The sequence below is a fragment of the Xenopus tropicalis genome, chromosome 1 (assembly GCF_000004195.4).
Source record: "Xenopus tropicalis strain Nigerian chromosome 1, UCB_Xtro_10.0, whole genome shotgun sequence".
NCBI lineage: Eukaryota > Metazoa > Chordata > Amphibia > Anura > Pipidae > Xenopus > Xenopus tropicalis.
In genome coordinates, this window is record NC_030677.2 from 190,933,683 (window position 1) to 190,947,454 (window position 13,772).

The window sequence follows — 13,772 nt, forward strand, 5'->3', positions numbered from 1 at the left end:
ACTGGTGTATTTTAAAGGAAAACTAAAACCCAAATTACTGAAACACTTTTAAGCACAATCAATTTTACATAGAATTTATGGGTAATGTATTACTTGTTGGTGACTACAATACCCAGCATCCCAATTGTAGTTCAATGGCATTTGGATGTGGATTAAATAGGTTTTACCAGAGTTTATCTGCTGCAGGAGAGTAGGTTAATGCCATCCATTCTCCTAATTATTTTGTTTTATAGTAAAGCTTTATTATTCAGGCAATGATAAACAATACCAGGACATTCATTTAAGTGTATGCTAAAAATGATTATCTGTTAAAATGTATTGGAGCTCTCAACAGATCCTCTCCAGTGACCTAGTGGGTAGAAGGTATGTTCTGTCACTGACCACAAGCAAACTAGGAAGTGATCGGCCAATCACAGCTCTACCCTCACCCAGGGAACGGCAGATGGCAGTTCAATGTTTGGGCCATGGAGCTGCTGGCTGCCGATGAGGATTGTATTGAAGGATTCCATAAGAACTAGGAATGTGAATGCCACACTAGTAATGGAACATTACAATGGAAAAAAGGCAGATTTTTTAAGAAAATAATTTAGCAGAGCAGCAGCATGTATTTGTTCTTTGGTTTTCCTTTACAAACCCATATGCCCATAAGGCTTGACCCAAGAAAAGGCAAAACATTACCATGCTAACAAAAGCCCAGATAATATCCAGCATATGGCAGGCAGACATGAATGCTATCCTTCAGGCAAGAAAAGACTTTTAGAATATCCCTTTCAACTATCTAGGCCAAGAAACTGAATAAGAGCGAAGCTTTCAGAGGTTCCCTGTGTTTATGGTGGAACGCTACTAACACAATACAGCACTCAGATTGTACTTGCGGCAAAAAGAAAAGGATAACTGCAGAGACATGCAGGATATGTTTAAATATAATATATATTTTACATTTATGAGAAAAACAATATGGTTCCTAAGGTCTCTCTTGCAATCTTCCTGTAACATTCCTACTTAGCTCATCACTATGCTAATCTCCAAGGTTAACGGAGTTCTAGGCAGAAGATGGCCCTTCCATAATAGGTCTTGGAGTCAGTCAGTCTCAAGGTCAACTGGCAAGTTGACCAAACACCATAAACCATCAATCGATTATCTTGAAAAGGTACACAATCAGTACGGCAACTCCATTTTAATAAATATCTTACTCTTAAGGAAAAGCATGGCATAAATGAGCTTTGGCTTTCCAGCAAAGTCCATTAAAGACAGCCACCTATAAAATCCCCAGCATAGCAACAAAAAATGGTAACACCTATAGGAGCCAAAGATTCCACTGTGATGAAACCAGTTCTTTCCAATGACATAGACACTACCCATCTTCTATTTCCTACCTTTAGGATATGTCTTAGTGGGTAAGAAACAAAAACAATTCCCTGGGGCTACTGAGAGAGACATTAGGGGTACTTAGAAGCAGTTTGTGATGCAGTCATGCTAATTGCAACATCAATACTTATTACAACCAAAAAGTGACAAAGCACAAGAGTATGAGTTTGTTGGGTGCCCATCTGATGTACAGACATTGAGCTACATGCAGTCAGCCATCCAGATGTAATGGTAAAAGTACATGTGCCAGATGTTCAGGGTATGAAACCCACCCTACAGTTCTGATACTTGCGTAATGCCTGCCCATAGGTACATAGATGGGACCGTGGACAAACAAAATGTTGCTGCACAACGTGCACCACCCTCTGCAACAGCGATAGAGTCACAGGATGAGTGTCTGGCAGGAGATATATGCATGACCTCTCATAAGACCAACGTGATGTTCCTATTTTAATGGAAAACCCCCTTTATGGCTGCATCATTGCCCCCCAAATTCAATGTGCATCGCAACATGCAACATTAATGGAACTTCTATAAATTGTATAATACATAGATCCCAAAGAGCTAGCTGAGTGATAGAAACACTAAGGCAAGCAGCACAGTCAGGCAGGGGTTAAAATCATGTGCAAGCAGGGACATGGAGAAAAAGGAACATTCCCTATTAAGGCAGATGCAAACAGTGTTGTTATTTACAGGCCACTTGGTGCAACAGTGGATAGAGAATCATATGAAGAATCACAAGTGTCTGTACAAACAGCACGTGTGCTGTGTTTAGGAGAAGTCTCCCTACCCCTGTCTGGGAAATGAATATGAGTTAAAGTCGTATTACACATGAATACTGAGTCAATGGGCAACTTTTGTGCCCAGTGTGACGACGCGGATTCTGATAGTTAATGCTAAAAGCAAGCCCCACCACTTGTAGGAACTTTAGGGCAATGGCACGTGTACATCTCCCAGACATTCTGGCATTTGTTTCTATATAAAATTTGCCTGAGATGCCAAGAAACATGTAAGGCAACTAATATTTGGATGGATTGTGAGCCATAGACCTATTAAACTCCTGGGGAAGATCTCTCTTAGCCATTCCTATTAGGGCTCTGGCACACGGGGAGATTAGTCGCCCGCGACAAAACTCCCTGTTCGCGGCGGCGGCGCGGTTTCGCGCAAATCGCCGAAAAAGCCTTGCGAGGCAACTTCGGCGATTTGCGCGAAACCGCACCACCTTGTGTGCCATCCCACCGGCGACTTACATTTTCGCCGGTGGGATGGCAGGGGAAGGCAACTCGGGGAGATTAGTCGCCCGCGAAAAGGGAGTTTTGTCGCGGGCGACTAATCTCCCCATGTGCCAGAGCCCTTACAAGTAGTCTGTACTGATCTATTGTATTCAGAACAATACAATGTTAAAACATTTTTATTGGCCAGTAAAACAAGAGCAGCACCTGAAAGGCTTTGGCTTCTTTTGGTATTCATTCCTAAATGGTAATTCCATGACAATATGTCCTGCCATGTATAGATCAGTTGTTCTGTAACACTCTGGTAGAATTCTGTATTAAGAACAAAGATGAACAGTATCTGCAGTATCAAGAGAAACCATATCCTTACATGCTCATTATCTTAAATGGGCAACAGACTGAGTCACACCTACCCAAAGTACTGTATTCAGCATGGAGAAGACACTATCAATCAACAATAAACCAGACCATTCAGAGAATGGATACCATTAAAGGAACAGTAACACCAAAAAATGAAAGTGTATAAAAGTAACTAAAATACAATGTGCTGCTGCCCTGCACTGGTAAAAGTTGTGTGTTTACTTCAGAAAGTCTACTATAATTTATATAAATAAGCTGCTATGTAGCCATGGAGGCAGCCATTCAAAGGAGAAAAGGCACAGGCACATAGCAGATAACAGATAAAACACTATTGTATTCTACAGAACTTATCTGTTATCTGCTATATAACCTGTGCCTTTTCTCCTTTTTTCCAGCTTGAATGGCTGCCCCCAGGGCTACACAGCAGCTTATTATATAAATTATAGTAGTGTTACTGTAGCAAACACACCAGTTTTACCAGTGCAGGGCAACAGTGCATTATATTTTTATTACTTTAAAGCTCTTTCATTTTTTGGTGTTACTGTTCCTTTAAGGTTTACAAGACCAAGGGGAGGATACTCATACCCTAGGTTTCAAAGAAAAATAAATAATTGAAACATACTACTTGTATCGGTGGTGTCGGGTTAAACACACAACTGTCAAATAGTACAAACCTGCCACTAGCAGATATAAAAGATGTAGTAAATATTCCACAAATTTAAAAATGCAAGGAATGTGCAGACTAGCCGCCAATTGGTCTTTATCTTTCCATAAATTCTGCTTGTCTGAGTAAAATATGTCCCAGTAGCACCAAAGCCATCAGGGTACATGACTTGGTGACAGCTGATGCAACAATAAGATAAGCCATAGCCCAGACAGTTGTTTGTGGGCTCAGACTGTAGGGGGTATCATAGTCTGCATGTAGGATGAGGAACTATGGAAATAATATTACCACAGCTGAGTCCTATAGTGCAAGCATAGGAGTTCCACAAAGCTTAAAAAAGACTGAAGTTAAATTTCTATGTAAAGCAGGAGTTAAACTAAAACTTAAAAAAAAAAATATATATATATATTTTTTTTCTTTATCGTTCTGACTTCCTGCTCCTAGACACACAGACAAGGGCTGCACAGTTATTGGCACAAAAGGAAGTTCTTGGGACCAAACAGCCATTTATCGATATTTATTGTTAGTAAATTATATGTTCTTTTGGGCAGGGTCCTCTTTACCTCTTGTATATAACCTGTGCATTCACCCATTTATTATACAGCCCCGCAGAATATGGTGGCACTTTTTTAATCCATGCTAATAATAACAAAAAATATTAGCATCTGAAAATACGTGGGCAGTTATGACTGCAATGGAAAGGTATTTTCAGTTTTGCTGCCGAGATTTAATGTGGGCAGCCAAATACCCGGTATGTCATTGCCCTAAACAGTTTGCATAGAGTCCCAAAGCTTATTGGTAAACAGGATCATGGAGATCCACCCCAGTGTTTAAAGGAGAATGCAAGTCAAAATTTAAAAAGCATACTGCCCAATAGTCCTCCTATTGTTTAGTAAAAACGCCACACTTTTGGCTCACCTAATCAAATATTTACTCAGTCACACTTACTTTACATTTTCTAGAACAGGCAGCCATCTCTAAAAAGGTTTTCTCCCTTCCTTTCCCTCCTTGCTTCATACTGCACATGTGTTTCATTCCCTCCCCCCCCACCCTCTGGCAGATCTGCTTCTGATTGGCTGCTGGGCATGTGTAGCTCAGACCAGGAGACAGGATCAAGTTACACACATGCTCAGAGAATAGGAAGGCTGCCGCTGGCACCTACAGGAAGGGGAGAGAGATTTCAGTGATGTCACTGTAGGCTTCACACTGCTGTAGGCTGCCAGCACCATATCTCAGAGAAGCAAGCAGGGATCTGGGAATTTAGATATGCAGTAAGTACTTAAAAAGAATGCCTTTAGACTTACTTTTAATTTATATTAACCTTTCATTGTCCTTTAAATTCTTTCTGCAACAAAAATAAACCAAACAAGGTGCTTCATTCTTTGCTAAGCAGTTTTTGGGTCATAATGCTGATTACCTGAATTCGTTTGGCCCCACAAAAAGGTTTAGAAATCCTGTATTACACTATAAATCACTTGTTCCCAGCAGCCAAGTGCACAAAGAAAAAAAAAAGAAGAAATAAAGGAACTATCTCCCCCTCTCATGTGACAGTGAGCCCAATTTACTTTCGCCCAGCACAAAGGCCTTTTGTTTCCATAATGCAGGTGGGAACAGCGTAGGCTTTTAAAAAATCCAAGAAACTGAAACGGCTTTCATGAAAGACAGGTTGTGTCTGTGGAAAAACATGCCAATGGGACGGAGTTTATCAGCGCCTGCTGGGAAAGATCACTGATTTACCTGATGTGCTGGCTCACAAACACTCTCTCAGTCACACAGAAGCAAACTGAAATAAACGCAACAAATTAGTTCTGCTATACCGGTCTTACATTAAAATGCTAATATTTAGTTCATGCTTATTGTCGAAGCTCACAGGGGAAGACATTTTAGCAAATTACTTAGCGGAGGCTTCACACACCTGTGTTTGTACAGGTTACTCAGATAAAAAGAAGAGCAAGTAGTTAGTCAGAACAGACTGTGCATAATAGTACAATGCAGCCAGTACAACTCTTTGCCTTATGAGGATGCTGGGACATCTGATACATCCCATACCTGTACAATGTAATTTCCATACAGCCATTCAAAAGCAGATTCAATTACATTCCATATACATTGTATACATAAAATCACCTGATGTGCCTATCAGTCATACCAGAATCATCATGCATGTACTGATCAGTAAGGTAATTGCAGAAAGAGGCCAACAGAGCCTTGTGCACTATGTTTTGCTTAATTTGTAAATATATAATGCATAAAAGCAAAAGCGTTACCCTCTGGAACTGTAATTACATTGTGTTTATGTTTCATGCATACAATGCACTTTTATGAAAGGAAATACAAAATTGTTTGCAAATACACCTTGTAATACTCTAGCTGTCAGCTATATAAACTGTCATGCTGATTATGTAGATAGCAGAGGACACAGCAGATTCATAAAACATCCATCATCGCCCACTCCATCATAACAATGGCAGAGTTTTAGCCCTAGCTTTCTCAGTGAAAGGACAGGAGCAGCAATCCATCAGTATGGCAGTAATATAAAAGATCATACTCCGATGTTTGCCACAATAAAAAGCAGGACACGCATAGGTTGTGAAATTTTCAGATATTCACATGAATATAAAAGTGCAGTAGAATTAGTAAAAACACCTTACACTACATGAGGGGATGTGGAGCCATAGGTAACTGAGCAAATGAACCCACAAAGTCCTTCATCAGGACACAGGTCAAACTGATTTGAAGAGAATCCACATTCACTCACAAAATACCACAGAGGTAGGTTGCTGAATGGCTACTGCACACCCAGCTTAACATAATGTGCTTTGTAGCCTAACTACCCAGCTTGAAAGTGGCTTGCAAAATAATTAATTTTTTTGTTGCTAATCAATTCACCTTGCTGGCCCAAACTACTACGTTATATGTGACATTGGTCTTCTGCAACAGGCCAAACAATAAGCGGCACAGGAAGAGTGGGGAAGGTGCAGACCCCACCATTTCCTGACACACTGACCAACAGCTGAGAGGATCTTCAGCTCAAGAGCTTCACACGGAGAGGTTTCCTTCTCAGAATGGTCAGCTTAAAGGCCTGAACACATTAAGATGGACAGCCAAATTTAAATTGGACCGGCCATGTCACTTACTGCGTATAATAAGGAATAACGGGCATCATATCATTATATAACCATGGACAAGCACACAGAAGATGAAGGAACAGACACAGGCAATGTTGCGAGGTTCACACCATGTGACTGCAGCTTGGAGGGAAACGCTGTACACATCAACTTTAGTTCCACCCAGTCACACATTTTTACCTCAGTGACGTGTAGTCGAAACTGCATGCAAATCTACTTCCATGTGAACAAGTCTGATTTTATAAGGGAACTGTCATTCCCTCTCTTTTCTTTGCCTTTAATAACATTATGTTTTCCCACTGGAGCAAGTGATAGTAACATGAAAGCCAAGTATTCTCTTTCAGCCTACGCAAATCTTGTCTGGTTTATTTAATAAATGGGAATGCAGAATTGTCCCATCCCCGTCCCCCCCAACCATTTGCTCTCCAGCAGATGACAATAATAATTAGGATTACTGAGCTTTAGAGAGAGACGACATACTACCAGTACAGTCAGCAGACTGTATCTGGATCCCATATTAGCTGTTTGGGGGTTGGAGTACCTAAGGTGCTACAAAAACACCTGAATACCCTGGCTACACAACACAGGGAGTAAACTTTATAGCAAGAGAGAAAATAAAAGGTTACTGCATTCATTTTTAGGATTTTTTTCCTACCAATGAGGTTAATTGGCGATGGCACCAGGCAGAAAAACTTCTAGTTGTGGCTGCACCCAGAAGCACTAAATGCACCCAGGGGCAGGAACACGCAGCCAATATCTGCTAACTAACACGAGACTGACTCGTTCCGGATGCAGGCAGAACGGGATATTTTTTACGTGTAGGAGTGCAATGCCTGCAGGCTGACGATCCGCCCAGTGTGCCCTTAAATGTTGTATGGGGGTTCCTGCCTTTCTGCACATCAGGCTTCTCTTGAAGTAATGGTGGAACTTCATGGATGTGTATCTTTTTTTAACCTTATTTACTATAAAACTATGAGAGATTTAATAATGGTAATGTTAAGGTGGCCATACACGGGCCGATTATAGCTGCCGATATCGGTCCCTTAGACTGATTCGGCAGCTTATCGGCCCATGTAGGAGCAACAACGACAGGCCTGCCTGACCGACGTTGGCCAGATATCTATCGGGCAGGTTAAAAAATTTAATCGGATCTGGGACTGCATCGGCTCATTGATGCGGTCCCCGAACCGACTACGTCCATTACAGTTGTTATAATTCGATTATTTGGCCCTGGGGCCAAACAACCGAATTAGCCTAAATTCGCCTAATATCACCTACCCGTAGGTGGGGGATATTGGGAGAAGATCCGCTCACTTGGCGACCTCGCCAAGGGAGCGGATCTTAACGTGTATGGGCACCTTTACTTCCCTGCACAACAAAAAACACCAACAGGACTAAGTAAAACACTTAAACATTAAAATAGCACTTGAGTGCAAAATGTCTAAGGGCTCTGGCACACGGGGAGATTAGTCGCCCGCAACAAATCTCCCTGTTCGCGGGCGACTAATCTCCCCGAATTGCCATCCCACTGGCGAAAATGTAAGTCACCGGTGGGATGGCACACAATGCGCAGGCGATTTCGGCAAATTCAAAATCGCGCCGCTGCGTGTGCCCGGTAGCAATAATGCCACCTTTAGTTATAAAAATTTGGTGTCCAGAAACCATTTAGGGCTCTGGCACACGGGGAGATTAGTCGCCCGCGACAAATCTCCATGTTCGCGGGCGACTAATCTCCCCGTGTGCCAGAGCCCTAAATGGTTTCTGGACACCAAATTTTGATAACTTAAGGTGGCATTATTGTTACCGGGACACAGTAAAAAAAAAAAAAAAGCAGTAACATAAGAGGAGGCCAGACCTGGAAAATAAATCAGATTACCTCCAGGAAATCTCACAGCCATCAGAAGGCCTCTCACTAGCTGGTATGAGATGAGTTATTTACAGTTGTACACGAAGGCGTATCACATCACAACGCAAGGAACATGTTACAAAAACAGGAAAGCAAACAATAACGCTGGTAGTACAGTTTGCCGAACAGCACAAATGCCTTGCCTGAAGGTTACATCTGAGGGGTTAGAATGCAGGGAACTGTAGTCAGTGCAATAAAATAAAGATAACTGCCCTTTTGTTTATTCCCCAAATGTAGCACTTATTTACATTTAATAGAAAAAAAATGGCCAAGCAAAACTGATCAATTATTTTCCATAAACATTGCTGGCAAAGATGGCCCCCACCACACTGCTTTCATATTAACACCATCGCAAAATTTGGCATCAGAAAAGGAAGAGACATCTAATTCAGGGATGGACAGTGGAGGATCCTTCATGCTAACAGATGCACAGAGCAGACTGCCCTCACTTGCTGTCCCATAGAGTCAGCTGGAAAGGAATCAGAGCACATTCTATACACCTCCCACACCAATTTAATTCATTTGCAAGATGCACTCAGCTGCCTTGCTGTATTCTTATCACAAAATCTCAGTCAGAATAACTAGCATTATCTTGAGTGAGTTTTGCAAAAAAAAAAAAAAAAAAAAAAATGGTCAGTGTGTGTGTATTTAGATTTAATCAAACCCGATTGCCAGGCATGAAACCACAGGTCAATGCTTAGAACGGTTTATTCTGTCCTTGCTCTTTCTGGAGACAGTATAGCACTGTATCACAGAGTTTAACGAGTGGGTCTGAGTCCATTAATGCTGCTACTCTCAGCACAATCAGAGGAGCATACAAGCTCTGGGTATATCTATATGTAGCTAAGGTAGCAAAAGCCAAGAGCAGATGGAGAATCAAACATAGCTGACCTGCTCTCTTCTTTCAACCTGACATACATGCACTGATGTGGCTAATCATAAAACTCACTCCCCCTCCCATCAGAATGCGTGATCCGAGCTACCAAAGGCTAGACTGCAGCAGGAAGCTACCGAGACCAAGCTAAAATGGCAGCTGCTTTCTTAAACAGATGGAGCTTCTAGGGCTGTTTATTCAGGTATGGTAAAGATTTCTGCAGAATAAATATAGCATTCTAGGTGGCTAATCTATTGGCATTAAAATGTCAAAATGCCTTTCCTTCTCCTTTAAGTATACAGAAACATGCTTTGATTTTGTATTGCTTTGTTTACATCCTGAAACATGGTGGACAGTTTCTTCCCAGATGACTGGCAGTTTAATGCACTGGGGAATTCCTCCTTTTCCTCTATGCTGCTTTGGTCATGCATCCCAGTACACACAGTCTAATTTGCATTTGCTACTCAGATCTTCTCTGCATGCAATCATTCACTAGTGCATGCACTACTTCCAAAATATTTCTTGAAACCAGCTGGGTTTTTTTTTATCAGGATTAAAAAAAAATACTGAACAAAAATACTGTAAATTCCTCCTGCTTGCAATTATTTAGCAACATTAACAAATATTTATTTTAAAGAGTCTGGTAAAACTACTTTTTTGTGTAATGCTGGTCACTGATGAAAGCAACTAAATAGAATGGTACAACTTGATGGACAGTTCTTTTTTCAAGCATGATTAACTGTATAACTATAACACTTTCCTAAGCACAGCGGCCCTATGCCACTAAATTAGTGTTAGCCTTTGTGTCTACTTGTCTCTTTGGCTACCTGGGTCCCTGATCACTTCCTATGCCATTCACTACTGTGTGTTAATCCTGGCAACTGACAACAGGAAAGGGCTAAAGAGGAAGCCTATAAGGGGATCAGGTGGTTCAGAGGGGCAAAAATTGCATATAATTGCAAATAAAACATTACTGCTATCAATTACACTTCATAGGAAAAATTGCATTTGATCACCCATGGCTGTGTGATCACAGGCTGATTTAATAAAATCACCTTTTTCTACTTTAATCTGGACTGCTGGCCAAGCGGCAGTGTATGCCCCCCTCGCTACAAGTTTGGGGCTGTGCAACAAAGACCCCACAAAATGAGCTGTATTTAGACATCCCCTTTAGACGGAATCATGGATAAAATATAGCAGCACTAAAAAATAGAATGGGCTTTAAAGCTATTTTCATCTGCCTTTAACCCTCTGCCTGCCAATTACAAAATGTCCATTAAGTTAGTAAATTCTACATTACTAGTATCTTTGTAAATAAACGGTAACCACGTGACTTGCTTTTAACATTCAGTTGAATACAAATGGTGACCAGTTACTACAGGCTGCTGGACTTGCTGTTGTAAACCTATTTATGAAACCATGCTTTTTTCATTTCTTTTTTTAAACTAAATATAATAATTTTGCCGGGGAATTCCTTCTTAAAGGAAATAAACACTTTAATCCTGTCAAACCTGAATTCATACAACTTTTAACTAGATTTCACTAAAGGCATTGTGCAAGCTTTAGGGCAATGTTTTTCTATGCAAGTGGAAAAATACTAGAAAAACGGTATATATAGCTCCCAGTGTCGGACTGGCCCAAAGGGATACCAGGAAAATGAAAAAAAAAAAGACATAAGTGAAGAATCAAATGCTGCCCAACCAATTCATTAGTGGTGACAGGAATGGTACCTGCCACTTGAGCACTTTAGACCCAAAATATGCCCTTGTACAATGAGAGGTGCATGCTATTTTAGTCATTGCTAAGAGACCCAGGCAGTATCAGGAGCTATTAGTGTCGGACTGGGATGCCAGGGGCCCACCAGAAAATCTTAGACCATGGGCCCACTGTCTAGACTATTTTTCATTCACTTCTCACTCAGCCTCTATATTTTCCTAGTTTTTTTTTATCTTTATCTTACAGACTATAATATTTTCTTCATTATATTTAGTCTCTTTGTTCCCATAGAGAAATAGGGATTGACACAAAATACTCAAGGTGTACCGATTAGCCTAGAGATGCACATGCCCTGCATATTACATCCATGTCCCACGTTCTATACACAGTACATGGCACAGAAACACTAAAAAAAAAAAAAAGTAAATAATGCTATTGTGAGGGCTGCGCCACGTAGAAAACTTATTGCTGATAATTAACATGGATTGGCCTACACACCCACACAAGAGCAGTTGTTGGTGATAAAATGTCTGTGGCTGTCAGTAGGAATTTAACACTGCTGATTATAGTATAAATATTTTGTGTGAATTGCTCTTAATTTGTAGTAGCAAAAAGTGCTAAACACCCTGTTCAAAGCTTGAATAGTAGATACTAATACTTATTTAGTTGGTAAATGAATGGATCTTATATAGCATGGTTTCATGAACTCACTAGACATCCCTTCACAATATTTCAAGTAAACCATTATTTATTTCTCTCTAAAATTACAGCCCCCCAGAATAACATACCTTTCTCGCTGCCCTCATTCTCATGCAGATTCTGTATCACAAGCAGCTAAACTTCAGCTCTCTCTGCTACTTCCTATCTAGCATAAAACTCCACCCCCATCTTTGCGGAGATCTCCTTCTCTCTCTAGAAGTGAAGATGGTCGAAGAGGTGCCTACTGCACATGCCTGATTGAAATTGCTGCGTTTGATCCTGCGGGATGCACGGGAGTCAGGGCCCAAAGAGCGCATTTGCTATGGTGTCTATTAATTATGCTTCAACACAAGCAGTGAATGTAATTTCCAACCACATGCACAAATGCAAAGAAACACACAGTACATTCTCTCCCGTACTATGATAGAATTTGCCTTAACCATCTACCAAGCTATTTTGTTAAATGGATTCTGCATGATTTTTATGGGGTACTTTTTATTTATAATTATATATAATTCACTCTACCATTTAAAATGATATTCTTGAACCAACAAATTTATTTTTTTAGCTGTAATATTGGTGTGTAGGCGCCATCTCAGCGCATTGTGCCTGAGCTTTCAGAAGGAGCCAGTGCTACACATTAGAACTGTTTTCAGGTAACTGGAGGAGTCAGAAGCTGGACTCGGATTGCTTAAGCTGGCCACACACGTAGTGATTTTCTTTCCAACCCTCCACGGACGTTCAGGGCTGAATCGTCAGATATGGAGGTAGAAACAATACGATTTTGACCTCCTTTTGCCGATTCAGCCCTGAACATAGATTTTGTTCAGGCGCCATTGATCAAAATCTTCTAACCCACCGATCGTCGATTCGTCCGATATCTGCCTCCTCGCCGAGTATGGCCAGCTTTACTATTAAGTGCTATTCTGATACCTACTGGGAGATGCTATCTTGCTCCCTTCCCATTTTTCTGCTGATCGGCTGCTGGGGGGGGGGGGGGGGGGGGGTTATCACTCCAACTTGCAGCTCAGCAGTAAAGTGTGACTGAAGTTTATCAGAGCCCAGGCACCCTGGATAGTGAAGAATATGGCTAGCCTCATGTGAAATTTCTAAATTAAATATAAAAAAAAAGTTTGTGTTTTTGAAAAACAGATTACAATGCAGGATTCTGCTGAAGAATGTTTTCCCACGATAGTATTCCTTTAAGAATAATAGATATTTTTCATTTAAGGCTTTAGTTTTTACATGTTTTGCTTTTTTGTCCGAAAATCCAGCATGGAAAGTTCTGGCAGCAGAGTGGTAAATTCAGAACAGCAGCCCTTGAAAGTGGCAGCGAAACTTTCGTGTTTGAAGTTGCTTCTAACCTTAACAAAGGAATTATAATTGCAGGTGGTCAAAGCCTTTAACGTTTGATCCTTTCTTAGGCCTTTAACTCATGCACTGGTTCTTAATCACCCAGATCCTTCAAGTCCCACTCTCTGAGCTCTTTCACTGCTTCCCACCCCATGACCTGTCTTTCCTCTTTCAAGTTTAAAACATACTACTAATCTCCAGTTTCCTCTTATGCTGCAGCCTTTTCAGGGGTTTTAATTTGTGACCTTTGCAGTACAAGACAAATACAAAGGGGCTTCCCCTTGTGGAGGGCAACACAAAAAGCCTATTCTTAAAAATAAATAATATAAAACAAATTAAATGTAGTGCTGGGAAAATGAAGATCGAAAAAACTTCAACCGCCAGGTGAAAGTCATAAGAGGGAAGCAAAAACAGCCGAGTTCAGGGAAGGGACACACTAATAAACTCGGGGAAGAAAACCAACGGCTCATAA

At 40.9% G+C, this 13,772-nt stretch overlaps 1 protein-coding gene across 2 annotated transcripts in view; it reads right to left on the minus strand.

Annotated features, from left to right (window-relative positions):
- Positions 1-13,772, minus strand: part of map3k1 (mitogen-activated protein kinase kinase kinase 1, E3 ubiquitin protein ligase) — a 49,601-nt gene that overhangs the window by 21,512 nt on the left and 14,317 nt on the right. The gene's annotated exons all lie outside the window — the stretch shown is intronic.